The sequence below is a fragment of the Colias philodice genome, chromosome 14 (genome assembly GCF_061535455.1).
Source record: "Colias philodice isolate Cphi_HAF_F1 chromosome 14, ilColPhil1 Martin Lab GWU primary, whole genome shotgun sequence".
Lineage (NCBI taxonomy): Eukaryota > Metazoa > Arthropoda > Insecta > Lepidoptera > Pieridae > Colias > Colias philodice.
In genome coordinates, this window is record NC_143099.1 from 2332187 (window position 1) to 2348276 (window position 16090).

The 16090-nt window shown below is 32.2% G+C and overlaps 1 long non-coding RNA gene across 2 annotated transcripts; it reads left to right on the top strand.

Annotated features, from left to right (window-relative positions):
* Nucleotides 1-2471: 2471 nt before the first annotated feature.
* Nucleotides 2472-3761, top strand: LOC149482678 (uncharacterized). 2 transcript variants are annotated; one of them, XR_016316568.1, is made up of 4 exons: nucleotides 2472-2614; nucleotides 2967-3034; nucleotides 3629-3654; nucleotides 3696-3761. It is a non-coding gene; the product is annotated as an uncharacterized LOC149482678 (long non-coding RNA). The 2 variants fall into 2 exon arrangements; XR_016316567.1 differs by having other exon boundaries at nucleotides 3629-3761.
* Nucleotides 3762-16090: the final 12329 nt, after the last annotated feature.

A 16090-nucleotide genomic window follows, 5' to 3' on the forward strand; every position in this document is an offset into this window, starting at 1 on the left:
GGTCTTTGAAGATGTCAGCAAGCGCGAGGCATGCATGACTTTGTATGTAATTATCAGTTCAAAAAAGGATTTTTTTAATAAATTGATGACTGAATAATAACCCACATTATAAAACCTTTTTATTCTCATATTTTTGATTTCGAATTTATTATTAAATTCCTAAGAAAAATTAAAAAATATTTTTCTTTGTAATTTTTTACGAACTTAGCATATTTTTAAAATTTTTTAAGATCATTAAATAAATGGCTTATATTATGCTTAAACTACATGCCAAGTTCTAGAGTGGTCATCGCAGAAGTTTCGAAGCTACATGTATTATAATGGCGAAGCGCGGCAATATCCCCATATATCTGCATCCCCACTGCAGAATGTCGCGCTAACCAACTAGGGCTAGTATGGGGATATTGCCGCGTTTCGCAATTATAATACATGTAGCTTCGAAACTTCTGCGATGACCACTCTAGAACTTGGCATGTAGTTTAAGCATAATATAAGCCATTTATTTAATGATCTTAAAAATTTTTTAAAATATGCTAAGTTTGTAAAAAATTACAAAGAAAAATATTTTTTAATTTTTCTTAGGAATTTAATAATAAATTCGAAATCAAAAATATGAGAATAAAAAGGTTTTATAATGTGGGTTATTATTCAGTCATCAATTTATTAAAAAAATCCTTTTTTGAACTGATAATTACATACAAAGTCATGCATGCCTCGCGCTTGCTGACATCTTCAAAGACCTGTATTTTGAAAACTAAGCTTCTAAATGCAAAAATATTTCGTATACATACCGAGGATATAAACAGGTGTAACATACTAAAATATAAACGAAATCGGTAACCTGACCCAAAAATCTGTGTCCGCTTCGCGTGAAATGCCCCAGTAACTAGCTTTAGCTTGCGGGTTCACTCGCGTGGTACTGGACAAAAAATAGCCCATGTGCTATTCCAGACAATTCTCTCTCCCTGTTCCAAATTTAATAAAGATCCGATCAGCTGTTTTGCGTGAAAGAGTAACAAACATTATATTATATTCTTACAAACTTTCATGTTTATAATATTACTAGCTTGCTAAATAAATATGCCAGGTATAATCAGCTCTTGTTAAGCGCCCCACGCTGTTTTCAGAATTATACTATTTATTGGTTATTATTTCCTAGAGTAATAATTATTTTTTACTTTTTAGTGGTATCTATCTTGAAAGCGTGTTTTTTAGTTTTTCAAACTATATTTATTTTTTAAATATAAGTGTGTTAAAAAAATTTGACAATTACAGTAATTAAACAATATACCTTCCTTCCTTGTACAAAAAAGGGCATTATAATTCATTTTAATTATATTCCCAATTATTGGGAATATCACTTTTTTTTACACGATAACGCTATAAAAAGCAAACAAACTTGTGTTGTTTGATCAGTCTTACTGCAACCATGAAGACATTTGTAATAATACTTCTTATGGTTCATATAGTATTGTCATATCCTAAGCTTATAGTAGAGTCATTTTAATAGGCAACATTTGACAGTTCAACAAAATTTAGCAACGTAACTTAGTAACGACGACATAGAATAACATGATATTTCGTTTTGTTAGAACTGCACATTAGCTTAACTTTTTTCAATTACGATTACATATTTATAATAATAATGACCAATACAAGTAATTTTAAGATTTGATTTTACTGATAAACCATTCTCAACATAATAAACAATTTCTGTTTTAAAGAACTGACGTCGCTACAATTTTGTGTCAATAAACCTTTTTTCTTTTTAAATACTAAAAATCGAAATCTGACATCTAGAATTGAATGCATTGATTACTTGTGAATAAAAATCACCATAACTTAATAAATGCGTTGTGTTTTTTTAATAATGTATTATACTTGTCTTATTTTGCTCCCTAAATTTACGAAAGAAAGTATATTACTGGGACAGGGATTCGCCTGATGAATTTTAAAATTGACATGTGTTTCAAGTTCGATTGACAAATGTTTCAAGTCCGTATCGATTAATTTACTTTAATCGATGTTTTTAAGCAGGTTACCTCTCTTCGAAGATAAAATTGATATGGACGTCAAAAGTTGCCTATTAAATTGGCTCGACTATAGCATTTTTAAACCCAAATGAAAGATATGCACCGTAATATTATATGGCATTAACATTAATTTTTTTTTGTATAATATACAACACGACATTGAACAACATAGTAACAGTTTTTATGCATTAAATCTCATTTATTTTTTAAATATAAGTGTGTTAAAATGTTTTAACGATGACAGTGTAATTAAAGAATATTTCTTCCTTCCTTGTACAAAAAGAGGGCCATTACCATACAGGAATATAATTTGCGAATAAATAATATATTAATTATTAGAGCCAGTGGTTTATTTATAGCCCAAATATAAACACAATAACGCTCTATAAGGCAAATAAAATATAACAAAATGGTGTTGTTTGGTCAGTCGTACTGTAACCATGAAGCGATTAGTAATCATACTTCTTATGGTTCATATAGTATTGTCATATCCTAAGCATAAGCATGAGAATAGTGATAAATCTATTGATCAAGAATATGAAGAATATATGGAATTACATGGAGCCGGGTCAGATTGTCAGGTATGTTGTTTGGATCAGCTAGAGTGATGTAAATCCCAATTTGCAACTTCGAAATGTTGTTCTCGCTGCGCATCACGTGATAAACTAACTTTTAAGACCTTCTCATAGAACGAGCGGTTTTGCCAATATTTTGCTTCAAACGGGAGCAAAACTAAAAATTTCAAATTTTCGGGAAAAACGAACCATCTTTGAAGGGCCACAGATTAGTTGTTATAAGGTTTAGAGAGATGTGGTTGGGCTTAAATTGTTTCAAATTTAATTAGCTTTATTAATGTGGTGAATGTTACTTGTTGGAAACGCATAGTTTATGACTTTTAAAGGAAAAAGTGTAAAAAGTCCAAAATTTTCGCAGTTTTTCACGCCATCATGTCCACCCGGGAAAGTTAAAGCTCCGTGGGGACATTGCATCACTTGTGAAGGGTAAGTTTCATCTTTCTTTATCTATACCTACTAATATTATAAAGCTGAAGAGTTTGTTTGTTTTTTGAACGCGCTAACCTCAGGAACTACTGGTCCGATTTGGAACAAAAAAAGGCTATAGACTATATAATATCATCACGCTAAGACCAACAGGAGCGGAAAAATGCGGATAAAACTGCGGGGCACAGCTAGTGAGCTAGAAGGTAATGTAGGTGGGTATAAAAGGTAAGTCTAAAACCGCATATAGACGACCATAACTAAGGTATTACGAGCGAATGAAAAATGTGACATTTGTTTACATTTTAAGTAATATTACACTATTACAATGGCGTATACACAAGCAGAGTTTTGTTTTTTTGAACGCGCTGAACTCAGGAACTACTGGTCCAACTTGAAACATTCTATCGGTGTTAGGTAGCCCATTTATCGAGGAAGGTCGTCGTGATCGTGATGATATATAGCCTATAGCCTATAGGCTATATATCATCACGCTAAGACCAACAGGAGCACTGCGGGTAAAACCGCGAGGCACAGCTCGTAATAATATCTAATACAGTTTTATGAATGATTTTAAAGCATTGATTTTCTTTTCAGATACATGAAGACTTTCCGAAAAGCTGGAAAAGGCTGCCAACAAGAACAGAAGAGTTGAGTTAAAATAGACCCAAGTTTTGATAGCAAAAGTACATTGTACCTATTCCTTTGAAGAATAATAAATATATTAAAGAATTATTGGTTTTTATTCAATTTATAAGTAACTAGCTTTAGCTTGCGGGTTCACTCGCGTGGTACTGGACAAAAAGTAGCCCATGTGCTATTCCAGACAATTCTCTCTCCCTGTTTCTAATTTAATAAAGATCCGATCAGCTGTTTTGCGTGAAAGAGTAACAAACATTATATTATATTCTTACAAACTTTCATGTTTATAATATTACTAGCTTGCTAAATAAATATGCCAGGTATAATCAGCTCTTGTAAAGCGCCTCACGCTGTTTTCAGAATTATACTATTTATTGGTTATTATTTCCTAGGGTAATAATTATTTTTTACTTTTTAGTGGTATCTATCTTGAAAGCGTGTTTTTTAGTTTTTCAAACTATATTTATTTTTTAAATATAAGTGTGTTAAAAAATTTGACGATTACAGTAATTAAACAATATACCTTCCTTCCTTGTACAAAAAAGGGCATTATAATTCATTTTAATTATATTCCCAATTACTAGGAATTTTTTTTTACACGATAACGCTATAAAAAGCAAACTTTGTTGTTTGATCAGTCTTACTATAACCATGAAGACATTTGTAATAATACTTCTTACGGTTCATATAGTATTGTCATATCCTAAGCTTATAGTAGAGCCATTTTAATAGGCAACATTTGACAGTTCAACAAAATTCAACAACTTAACTTAGTAACGACGACATAGAATAACATGATATTTCGTTTTGTTAGAACTGCATATTTGCTTAACTTTTTTCAATTACCATTACTTATATTTTATAATAATAAAAATAATAAGGGCGTAGGGATGTGACGACCCCATCGCCCACGGTTGGAATATCTATTGTTTACGTGACAATAGATATTCCACCCGTGCAATCAGTCAACCCGCAGGACACCTTGTGGCGGGGTGTCGGGGAGTAGCGACCCCGCGGGAACCGAGTGCTCCCGGGGGAGGCCCCTGTCTTCATCTCCGGCTCGCCTTCACCGGCCGGTCGGAGTGAAGCCTGACGAGGACAGGACCCCCACCTCTGGCTTGCCTTAACCGGCCGGCCAGAGTGGAGTCGCGAGAGCTTTTAGCTCGAAGGGTGGATGCGAATCATAAGTGGCGAGTGGGCACGTGATGCTGGACCCTCAGGGAGCGCGTGATCGTAGTTTAAAGTCCAGGGACGCCTCTCCACCCTTAGCTGCTCACAATATGTTGCCCCCTTGTCGCACTTTTGCAGTGACTTATTTCGGGAGCCCATACAGTGAGAGGGCGAGTCACCACCTGCCAACATATTTTTACTTTCTTTTAGTAGAAAGGCAGGTGCCATAGTTTCCAATAGTCCCTAAATACCGGCCCATTTAACATCCCACTCCATAGCCCAGTTTATTTTGTTTTCCATATCTCGAAATAGTCCTACATCGGCCGCGGACTGCCTAGGACTGTATCTCTATAGTACAGTCATGGGCAGGCTGCGGCTGGTGTCCCACAACACAGTAAAGTTCTCTAAAGGGTCTCTGCGTGTTGGATCCGTGTCCCCACGTAAGCCTTCCAAAGGACCGGGTACCTTCCTTATGATGGTACCCGAGTATTATGGATGAGATACATAAAAATAATAATAAGTAATTTTAAGATTTGATTTTACTGATAAACCATTCTAAACATAATAAACAATTTCTGATTTAAAGAACTGACGTCGCTACAATTTTGTGTCAGTAAACCTTTTTTTCTTTTTAAATACCAGAGACGTTACTCTAAAAATCGAAATCTGACATCTAGAATCGAATGCATTGATTACTTGTGAATAAAAATCATAAATTAATAAATGCGTTGTGTTTTTTTAATAATGTATTATACTTGTCTTATTTTGCTCCTTAAATTTACGAAAGAAAGTATATTACTGGGACAGGGATTCGCCTGATGAATTTTAAAATTGAGATGTGTTTCAAGTTCGATTGACAAATGTTTCAAGTCCGTATCGATTAATTTACTTTAATTGATGTTTTTAAGCAGGTTACCTCTCTTCGAAGATAAAATTGATAGACGTCAAATGTTGCCTATTAAATTGGCTCCACTATAGGTCCTAGCCGTGCGCTGAATGTTTATGTGCTAGCATTTGCTTCTTAAGTAAATCGTTAAAAGAAACATATTTCCATACGATCGTGCACTTTAAGATATTCAATGCAATCTCGAAGTTATTGTAATAACGACCATTGTTATAACAATAAGAAAATATCTTAGGAAAATATAAACTAAAGGAGAATTAAACAATGTTCAGTTTATATATTTTATTTGATCTCCGCTCCTAAATTAGCGGGAAAATGATAGGATTGAAACTGTAGAGGCAATTATTCTTACTAATTGACGTTGCGGTGCTGGAAATGGAAATATATATAAAAGGCATAATTTTTAGCACGTTTTTTTCCAATTTAATTATATAATAGTTGGATTGGGGATGATGTGCTGATCGATATTAATCGAATTTGAATGAGCAATTTAAAAACATAACAACTACTTTATTATTGTATATGTATTTGTATTTGTATTTTGGACCTGAAGGAATGAAGGTATCGTTTTGCAAAGACAAAAACGATACCCGCACGTCCTCTTTAAAAATATATACTTATACAGAAAGCATCTTTTTTACAGACTAGAGGAGACCTCTTAAACACAGAGACCTATTTCCAAAGAATAAAGATCTTTGTTGTGTATAGGAATATTTCTATTGACGCAAATAGCCAGCAAGCGTAATGACTAATAAGCAAATATAATACTTCCTTCGAAATCTGAGTGATCCTCTTACATTGACCCAATTAAGGAGTTAGTACGGACACAGGAGCCTCAAGAGCGAAACCATTATATCTTGACCTCCATCTCAAATAAACCTCGACCTTATTCCCACACAATAAGGGTCAATTTGTAACCAAACCAGTGATGTGGATATATTTAATAGAGAATTAATACATAAGATCGGTAATTGAATATGAAAGCTTCAGTGGAGTGCTCCTAACTATGGACATTTGCAGGCTAGAAGTTTGTTATGTAAGTTTGTATAACGCATTAATAAATGTCTGGAAATTCACACGGAGGTTAATGTCTAATTGCCAATGATAATATTGTTATATTGAAACATAAATTCCTAGCTTTGTATAATTCCGTTCTAAAACGCACGACTATTATTCTAATCCTTTTACTGAGAGACGTATTTTAAACGTTTTTTACATATAAAATACAGGTTGGTTCATTAGTATTTATCGTACATAAGATAAATACGTTATATACTGTAGAAAAAATATCCTTGGCCCTTGAATTATCAAAAATTTATGAGCAAAGATAAAATTAATCCATACTAATATTATAAATGCGAAAGTAACTCTGTCTGTCTGTCTGTTACTCAATCACGCCTAAACTATACTGAACCAATTTGCATGAAATTTGGTATGGAGATATTTTGATACCCGAGAAAGGACATAGGCTACCTTTTATTGCGAAATATGTACCACGGGCGAAGCCGGGGCGGACCTGTTCCCGGTTCAAAATAATTTGTTAAGATAGTACGTAGTTCATCTCAAAATCATGCCGAATTTAGTTAGATAAATAGTAAATTAAATTCTTCTGATTCTAAAGGCCTTGGGACCTTTTTGTTTCGACGTGATGTGAATGGAAATTATTCCGATAGGATTTAGCTTGGACGATAAATTCGCGGTTTCAACAATACAGCCAATTACACGTTGAGCATTTACTTGGTTATACTATGCTTTCAAGTACCTATATATTGTGTGTAATATTTTATTTTGAGTTTTGGAGTATTTTCTTGTGGGTCGGTTGTTGTTTGAGTTTCGTGTTTGGTTGATAATGTGTTAGGGGGATTATTTTAACTATTTAATTACTCATTTTATGTTTCCAAACTTGTCATAATTTTATTAGTTATCTATATTCATAGAAATTAAAACTTAATCAAAAGTTTTATTTTTTCTATTTTTTAATTGCTACAGTTAGGTTTTCAAGCCCTTATTATTACACAGATACAGGTCTTACATTTTCAACAAAATATTTTCAAATGTAAAGATTCATTTAAAATTGGTACTGGTAGCAATAAAATAACGCAAAATGCGTATTTTTTATTTCTCAAAGGAAAAAAGTATATATGTAAATTAATCCACTGTCTTCTCTTTTCCTTGTTATTTTACCAATATTCCCTTGAGAGTAAAACGGAAGGCGAATAACTTAGACACAATATGGGTTTGATCGTAGAAATTACGTCTATATTGTATTTGTTGTAATTTCTATGTAAAATAATAATCCATACTAATATTATAAATGCGAAAGTAACTCTGTCTGTTTGTCTGTTACTCAATCACGCCTAAACTACTGAACCAATTTGCATGAAATTTGGTATGGAGATATTTTGATACCTGAGAAAGGACATAGGCTACTTTTTACCCCGGGACATAGGATAGGTTTTATCCCGGAAATCCCACGGGAACGGGAACTATGCGGGTGTTTCTTTGACTGCGCGGGCGAAGCCGCGGGTGGAAGGCTAGTATTTTATATGTGAATAGATTACATATAAGTATAAGCTATAGGCAAACTTTTTACGGTCTAGATCTTTTAGCAATAGAGAATATTTTTATTTGTATTCGTAGTTTTCATAACTCATATACAAAGCTTATTTTACCACAACACATAAGAACATCTTGTAAACATAAATCACATAAATATATCCCTTGAAGAAATAGCAAAATAAGCGCTAGAAAATATAGAACTATCAAAAGCTGTAAAGATAGGTATTAATACCGTTAGATTTATTTCCACCCTCTCGAATAAATCATTGGAAGCTGCGGTCCAGCATCTTTCAGTATCACGTAAGTGTGAGATATTCGCGCCAAATCTCGTAAATACCTTGAAATGATAGTTATGCTACGTGTGATTATATTATGAGTGTGAAAGAAAATTCTGATATGCTAATCATATATTATGGATAAAACATGAAATAAAAAAACATTCTGTAATGGAAAGAACATTCCTGAACCAATTAAGCATCTCCACTTTATAAATCTGAAGTTGCAGGTTTATTTATCTATCATTTGAACTCAACCATTATAAAATAAATAGTTAAATATTAATTCGAATGAATTAGTTGAAATTTTTATATTTAAATCAAAAAATAATAGTTGCAGTTTTTTCAATCAAAATAATTTCAAGCTATTCCTGTTAAATAGAAGCGTCGCGTCGTCTTATTTATTCGTCTTATTTAGTCTCATTAGAACTGTTTCCAGAATCTAAGGTATATTATAATTATTAAGAAAAGTATTATTTATCATAATTTATTTAACAACGACGCATATTAGCTCAGTTTATCAAAATAAACATAGAGTCTTTAGTCATAATTATTGATTTTAGGAAAGATTACACGTATCTTACAAGATCCGTTTCAAATCCGACGATCTCATTAATACGTACTTAATAATGTAATTAGAAGCCTAACTCAAGCCTATTCAATGGGAATACATCTTCTCAGCCTCTTAATCATTATATATTCTTATTGAAGTGCTGTCTGTTAAGCTGATAAGTACGTACCTACTGATAGTCTCTTGTATCTGAGACTAACAATGTTATGGATTATTTAATCAATCATTTTCTTTGAGCTATTCAGTAATATTATCTACATGTTATTTTAACACGATGTTTTTCACTGTATGTAAAACTGAAAAGGCAAAAAATGGAAAAAGAAGAAAAAATGTGAAAGATTTTTAAATTTAAAAAGATTGTCTTGGAGCATTATCTTGTTATCATCCCAGGGACCAAATATTATAAAAAAAAAACTTAATAAGCATCGGAGTATAACATAAAATTTCAATTTCGTATGAAAGTACATATTTCTAGAACTTATTACATCCCTATCACAGGATCTTCAATACTGACGAAATTGTCAAATCATTTCAATCGCAATCTACTAATACTGTCAATCCTTCTAACCAAAGCCAAAGCCTTACCTTAAATATCTTATATGTCAATCGATCTATAAAATCTATCATCATTACAGACATACGAAGATTGCCTCGGAATAGAGTAGTTCAGTAAAAATGCAAAACAATTTCAAGGATATATGTCTGAACATTTACTTCAAGTGACTGCTCTGAGCTACGAGCACACTTAAGACCCGTTTTCATGCTATTACGAGTTTTTCTTTTAAATCTATATATTTGGAACTTTTCGTTTGCTCTATGAATGGAGATTGTCTATGGAAATTTAAATATAATGTAGTCGTTAAAATATTAAATGATGGATTGAAATGAATTGACGCAGTTATAACTCAAATTTTTAAAGTGAAACTTTTATTACATCGTCTCAAACTTTTTGGTCTGTGTAGCGCATGTCGCGTGTATCGCGGCTGCCGAGTAGGTATACCTACTCGGCAGCCGACCGTCACGCGACATGCGCTACACAAAGCAGCGTTCGGAACCGTTCGAACAGTTTCACTTTTACCGTGGTTTCATAAAACCACACAACATTTTTAATTAATAGTATTAAATTTTTTCTATATAATATAATATTAAAATGAAACGCCCTGAAATCTCTTATTTTTTATTTTTCATAACCAATAGGTGTTTTTTATTATTTTCCGGGTTTTAGATGACGCTTACGTTGTGTATACTAATCACATGGAACATGTGTGGTAACATATATACGAAAAAGCGAAAGCTTATCACCATTGTGATAATACATGTGTACATGTGTACTTAGTGTTTTAAATAGAAGTAAGTACGATTTTTTCAAAATTAATCTCTAACAAGTGTTTTTTACATTTAATAAAACTAAAATTCCGTTTGTATTGATTTTGAAAACCGATATAATAAGTATACCTATTATAGACTTCACAATTCTAGATTTACCTGTAGATTTTTTCATATTTCACCTAATTGACATTGATATACAGACATGGAATTCCATTATACATTTCCCGAGCTTCCAAGTATTTCGCAAAATATGATCTGGACCATTTTTATAAGCATTAGATACGTAAATCTTAGGAATACGCCCCGGGATAACATTAGCGTGATGGATAATTCTGTTTTGTGATGTTAAGAAAATTATTTTTATAACGACTTTTTCGAGATGGATTTTCGGAACTTGTTTATGATAACGTTTATCTTTCTGTTTGTTTGGATCTGTTTTGTTGTGATTTGTGTTAGCATTGGGCTTTTTCAGTGACTAGAAAGAATATGAAAGTATATTCGGTTGAAACTGTATTATGTTTCATTCATTATTTGCACTGTTTGTGGCTTAATAACAATATTGTTGTTAACCATTGATACAGTTTTCAGTCTTGTCTCATCTATAAACATTGTGTTAATCATCTTCAGATTAATATTAGTATATCCTTCGGAATTTAGTGTAATATATATTGTATACAAACTGGAGAACATAATATCATTGCACTCGATAAATCGACCGATTATTGCACTAAAGCTACAATAGTATAGCAATGATATCGTGAAATATGACGTCATTAAGCCACCATGTTCACCGCTTCGAAGCTCCAGCGATGACTCTGGCCGATTGAACGTGAAAATTTTGCCGATCGAGCCATAATTCCATTAAATGTACCAAAAATATAGTTTAGATTTTAAAATCGAGTCGGCACATATAATTTCGTTATTGGATACCTATGAAATTTTTATCCGCTCACCCGTAAAGTGGTAGAAAAATGTTATTTTATTTATTGAACATTTTTATGTAGTGCTCTTGATTTAATTATTTAGTTCTAGTTTAGTTTATTTTAAAAGTTTAAAATACACATTTTTTAACAATTTATTAGCGTATTCATTTGTATATTAATTGTATTGAAATAAAAGAATGTGCTTTTTAATTTTTCAATATTTAAATAGTACAAAAGGTACAAGTAATAAACTTCTAGTTGATTAACAATTATTCTGCAACTCTAAGACAAAACCATATTTATAACTGTTTAAATAAATATTGTGGTAAATACTTTCACAATACAACGGCCCTTAAAACAAACATTCAAGATATAAAAGCCTCGCCGCAAAATCATTCCTAATTCAAATATACGCAGGTCGCTCTTAACGTAAATAAAAAACCTTCGTACGATTGCCACATGTCGAGCTTTAGTTCAGTGATCTTAAGGGTGTGTTCACACCACCAAGCAAAACGAATTTTTCTTTTTTTTTACTTTGAAAAACCTAAGCTTTTTACTATAATAACTATAAAACTTTCGCTTTATTGTACTATGCATTGTGCGTCTTTTATAGTTTATAATATACTCTTTTCATTGGTTACAATACAAAATAATCTTAAAAACTAAATATTCTATAAAATCATGATTGCAACTTGAAACAGAATTCACAAATAATAATTGTTCAACTAATAGATAGCGCTACAAAAGGCGTAGGTAGTGGCTGTTCAATTGATGAAGTGCCAATTATGTTTTCGGTTGCGATTTTTCACCCATTTACTATCGTAAAAAGTAAATAAATAAATAATTGACATTTGAATATCTCGATTTTCTTCAATACTCGCTCTACGTTCCGTGCTCTACGTATCGTAGGTGCGTAGCATGTGATCGTAGCACCGAGCGGTAGCGTTCCACTGGGAATTTAACTGCTTATGTATCGGCTATTAGATCATTATTCATAATCTAATACATCTAAACATCAATAAGTAATATGCAGACGTTACCCATACTAATATTATAAATGCGAAAGTAACTCTGTCTGTCTGTTACTCAATCACGCCTAAACTACTGAACCAATTTGCATGAAATTTGGTATGGAGATATTTTGATACCCGAGAAAGGACATAGGCTACTACTAGGAAAAAATCTATCGCTTCCCGCTCTTACCCTAATCGCAGTCGAGAACTAGAAATTCCATGTATTTTTTGCATATTACTATGTATTTTGTATTGTACGTTTTTGTTAACGTGAAGCACTAGTGGTTTATAATATAAACACGACGCAGGCGGTTTGGTTCACTGAATCCTTTACTTTATATACTTTCTGAGCTCTGTCCTGTTTCATTTGATTCGACAAACTTCTTCTTAGTTATTTTAAGGACTACACTGCAAAACTTATTCATCGAATAACGTATTAAACTACCATTTCAAAAATGTATTCTAATAGGCATGACGACAGTATCCATAAATGATCGAATTAGTGTTTTTAAGGGAAAACGTATAATAAATAAATTAAAAATAGTGACTTAGAAATATTAAAAACATTAAGATTAACGAGATTATCAATAAAATAAAACATTGAAATTCTGCAGTCGGCCATTTTGACTGAAACACGCGTGACGTCACGTCTATGTAAACAACTTCGCGTCAGGTGTATTTTGTTGTTATGAATATGTTGAGAATACGCATTTTTATTTAGTTTCTATTTTTTCACGTATGCTTTATCGACTCAGAACAGAAATATAATTTCGAATTCACGAATATGTGGTTCGGGTTTCTCTGCGTCAAATTTATACAATCATTTCATATTATTTTCTCGCTTTAAACAATCACTGACACTTTTTTGGGTATTATTTTTAAGTAGATAGACATTGCAATACTGCACACCACTTATAAACTTTGAAATTAGATTCTATAACACTTAATAATTAAATATTTGTTAATTTAAATATCGCTATGCATACAGATAATTACGTATTTACGTAAGAGTGACGTCACGCCTACGCCATGACACCTGTGAGCTGTTTTGGCACAGTTAATAAATATCTTTTGAAAAATGGCTTTCTTCTTTGTTAAATTTAAGTATATTAGCGAAATATAGGGTTTTTCTTGTTTAATAAACATATACACACATTATGGAAGAGGTTTTCAAAATCTTTCGTCATGCCTATTGTCCGTATATGACAGTTTACAGGTAAAACTTTAAAATATTCGTGTAATACTTTATTGGACGGATAAATTTTAACCACGTATTGAAAAATCGGCCCTAAATGTGGTCATAAAACGATTAACTCAAGATAATTTCTTTACATTATGTCTGGTTTCGTTAACTTTATGAATCGTGTTATATAAAAACCGTAACACTATGTATAAGCATGTTTCAAATATAATTTAAATTCAACAATCTTGCTCGTGCTCGACACTGTAAAAGCAATCGTGTTTTTATAAGCTCTCGGAGATTGTAGTCTGTTTATACTTTAGTGTAGTTTTCATAACTTTAAAAGATTGTTGCGCTATGTTGACTATTGAGGTTTCCGTCTTGTGAAATAATGGAGTTATCTTTTTAAACAGATTGTCGTTCTTTCTAGACTTTGTGAAGGAAAGCTTTTTAATCTGTTGTTTTAGAATAATAGCATTATATTATAGCCTCATATCTCAACGAACTAGTACAAATGTAACTGTATAGTTAATACGTTGCATCTTTATACGTAGCATGTATGGAACTGTTATATAAAAAAAAGAAATGTGTATTCTCTCCTTCTACGTGTAACAGACAGAATCGTAATTAACACCCCACCATTCTTTCAATGAAAATAAAAAACAAAGTCCTTTAATGATCATAAGAACAACAATACAAAGAAAACAGTTTACGTATCAGCAATCCCTATCAAAGTACAACTTCATATAATCACAAAAGCAGAAATACCATCATTACCGCAGTGACATTATAATAAGTCACTGCAGTTGCAAGATATAACAGTGCAATCGTTAGTCAGCCGGTACAAACATGACTGGCGGGCTGCCAGCGGTAATATAACCTTAGAGCAACTGTGTGAAACGATAACAGAAGGACATCACTATGTTTACGTGGTCACGATGCTATAATATAGGGTTGTATGTGGTATTGATTGCGGACTTTGGCACAGTGAAGTCTTAGTAAAGATTGTTGTGGGTTGGTGTTTTGTTTGTATAACTACTAATCGTTCCACACAATTTCATTGCTTTTGAAGGATGTAGTTAAAAAAGTTGCAAAAATACTTTTTTTATTGCTCCTTCGCTCCGTGGTCGTAATGTGATATAACTTTTTCGATAAATGGACCATCCAAAAAAAACAGTCTGTATTTCTGTGTATTCTATTCCATAATATAAATAATATAGTAATATGCAACCCATTTTATTTGAGCATTGTAAATCTGAAAGAAAGTTTTTATGCAACAAACCTACTAAAAACTTCAAATATTGTATAAATGTAAAGAGTTTTTATTAACAGTAGTATTGCGGTAAATTGGCTATAAATACATATTTAAATTGTCTCTTCGTTTTACTATCTTGATATGTCTAAAATCAATAGTGACAAATAATAAATGAATTAAATTGTTTAATTATACGATATGTAATTTATACGATGTCCAAGTGCGTGTGAAACAACCATTTTAGTATATAACTGAATTATATTATGCGCGAGTACAACATTCCTGCCTATGATGATCGCCTAAATGACATAAAAAATAATTAATTAAAAATCATGTTGAGTAGATCAAGAAAACAGTATTAAATTTTCGAAACGTTTTTTAAGACACTTCAAACAAAATGACGCTGCAATAATTATCACTAATCCGCTGTGTTTTTTTATTTTATATGTATTTCTTTCATTTCGGCCTTAAATCGCGTAAATATGTTTTAATGTACATATTTCAATATGTGTCGAAGATACGAGGTACTAATGATAGATGGTACAAGGTCAGGCGATATATAAATCAAAGGTCATTACTTAAAAATAAATCAGTGTAGGTATCAACATAATATTTTCCTTAACATTTTCATGTGCGATAACTCTCAGAATAATGAAAGACGGACGGACGCCTTTATTCTACAAACCTGACACAAAATAAAATGCGATTAAATCTCAAAACCATTTTTCTTATAAGCAATGGTGTGATCATATTGTTGATGTAAGTATCCATAATCCCTACTTCCCTACTTATATTATAAATACGAAAGTAACTCTGTCTGTCTGTCTGTCTGTCTGTTACGCTTTCCCGCTTAAACCTCTCAACCGATTTTGCTGAAATTTGGCACAGACAACCTTTAGACCCTGAGAAAGAACATAGGCTACCTTTTATTGCGAAATGTGTACCACGGGCGAAGCCGGGGCGGACCGCTAGTATATAATGTTATAAATACGAAAATTTGTGTTTTGTGGCTAAACAATAGCACGTATTTTAATAAATTGTAGAATGAAAACAGAGCATAAAAATGTTTGCTTATTGCCATCTTAATATGAATACTATTTCTTATGCATTTAACTTTAAAAATGAAACTACTAAATCGTAACAACACATTAATTCAAGTGTATACAGTTATGGCGTTAGAAGAACATAGTTTTACAATTTATACAACCGGAGTTTGGCAACAATTCGATTTGATAACA